Raw genomic sequence first — 1,962 nt, 5'->3', positions numbered from 1 at the left:
AAACACAATTTAAGTAACTTTTTAAACTGAAACTAAACCAGAAATAAACACAATTCAATTTATTAGCAAGAAATAGAAATAGGCGACGCGGCTGGAGGAGGTGCGATGTTGCAATGGGATTACGGCATTCCAAGCGATTGTGGAATAAAATAATTGAAAAGGTTGAATGCGAAGGGGATGGCCGAAAAGTTCATTTCACTTGGCCAAATTTTAGAATTCAATTTCGACATGTTTCGGAAGTTTTCTGTTGTTCTGTAAGGTACGTGAAATACCACCGGAAATGCTTTGTAGAGCAGTACAGTGCTCGATATCCGATTAAAAATTTACTTTAAAGGGGTCATACAAATAGATTTGAAAAGTAACCGATTTTAGTAGTTCGATACTAAGTGTTAAGCACGACAGACAACTAGGCACTAGCCATTGTACGAGTTGTCATTAAAACACAGATCTCAGTAACTTATTAAATATTACTGAAACGGAATATATAATATGCACCAACAATGGGGTTATTATAACTGAAACAAAATTTCTCATTCCCTCGACTATGTTTATGCTTTCAATCTCTCAACATATTGAAGTAATCGAATTGAGGCCTAAGTAGCTTATAGAAAACAGATAATGCGTTCGCAAATTTGAAGAACGTACGAAGTCCTACCGCAAATGACACAAAAATCAAATAATTCAAAGCTACTATACTAACATTCACTTCCCTAAAAGCAAGGTCCTTAAAGATACTGTCTTGTATCAACCATAGGCACTTCTTAACACTTGCAGGAATCTCAGAATAAAATGTGTCAGTGTATTGAAAACTAACTACTTTCAGTACGAAACTAAAATTATTTATATCGAAATACTAAATTTTAAGACTAAAGATTAGATATTTATGTTTATAAATGTGACACGTTGACATCTTCGAAAAGATGTCAACTGCAAATACGCCGACTTAAGAAGTATAATACTTTAAGGACAACATAAAGAGTATTAGAATAAGTAGCACAGACTAAATCAGTGAACATAACTAAGATGTTCACAAAGAGAAGGGAGTAAAGGTGCCAACAACCACTAACTCTAATATTGGAGAAATGAAAATATTATTATGACCACACTCTTAATGACAGAATGGCGTCTGTTGAAATTGGACTACCAATATCACCCTAAGAACATAAATAACAGTGGTTTGCATATAATATTTTTGCTCATAAATACATTTCAACATTTTTATTCTCCTTCCATTTTAATCCTTTACCATACCTAATCATGTGTGCCATCCTCATACTGTCTACAATTAAAGCAGTTTCTTCGTGTCAGAAATATTAAGCTTAACACCGTCTCCAATTTCTATAACTGGCGAAAAAGAAGTAAAAATCGCAAATAACATACACAACATCCCGGAAGACCTGACCGGATCATACATTAAGACTGAAAAGTTTTCGGAAATTCTCATTTAAAATTCGCGCGCTGTATATTTTTCGATATTTTAAGTTTATGTAGTTTGGCAGCACTGTCCTTAATTACTATGCCAAAAATGAGCTCGATCTGTCAGACAGTTCGTTTACGGCAGCTGTTGAAACCAGTTCACCTCAGTAGTGCGTTGCGAAATGTCTTCGACGGTCGTACGACCGTCCTGGAAGGCTTTGTACCACTCATAAACTTGAGTTTTCGATAAAACTGATTCCCCATAAGCCTTTTGTAGCATTCGCAACGATTCTGCACACGAAATTTCGTTCGAAACACAAAATTTGATGCAAACTCTTTGTTCAATATTTTTTTCCATTGTTTTTTTCGCAACGCCCTACTGAGGTGAACTGGTTTCAACAGCTGCCGTAAACGAACTGTCTGACAGATCGCGCTCATTTTTGGCATAGTAATTAAGGACAGTGCTGCCAAACTACATAAACTTAAAATATCGGAAAATATACAGCGCGCGAATTTTAAATGAGAATTTCCGAAAGCTTTTCGGTC

This window comes from Teleopsis dalmanni, chromosome X (assembly GCF_002237135.1).
Source record: "Teleopsis dalmanni isolate 2A chromosome X, ASM223713v2, whole genome shotgun sequence".
Classification (NCBI taxonomy): domain Eukaryota; kingdom Metazoa; phylum Arthropoda; class Insecta; order Diptera; family Diopsidae; genus Teleopsis; species Teleopsis dalmanni.
Note: the sequence above shows the minus strand (reverse complement) of the source record.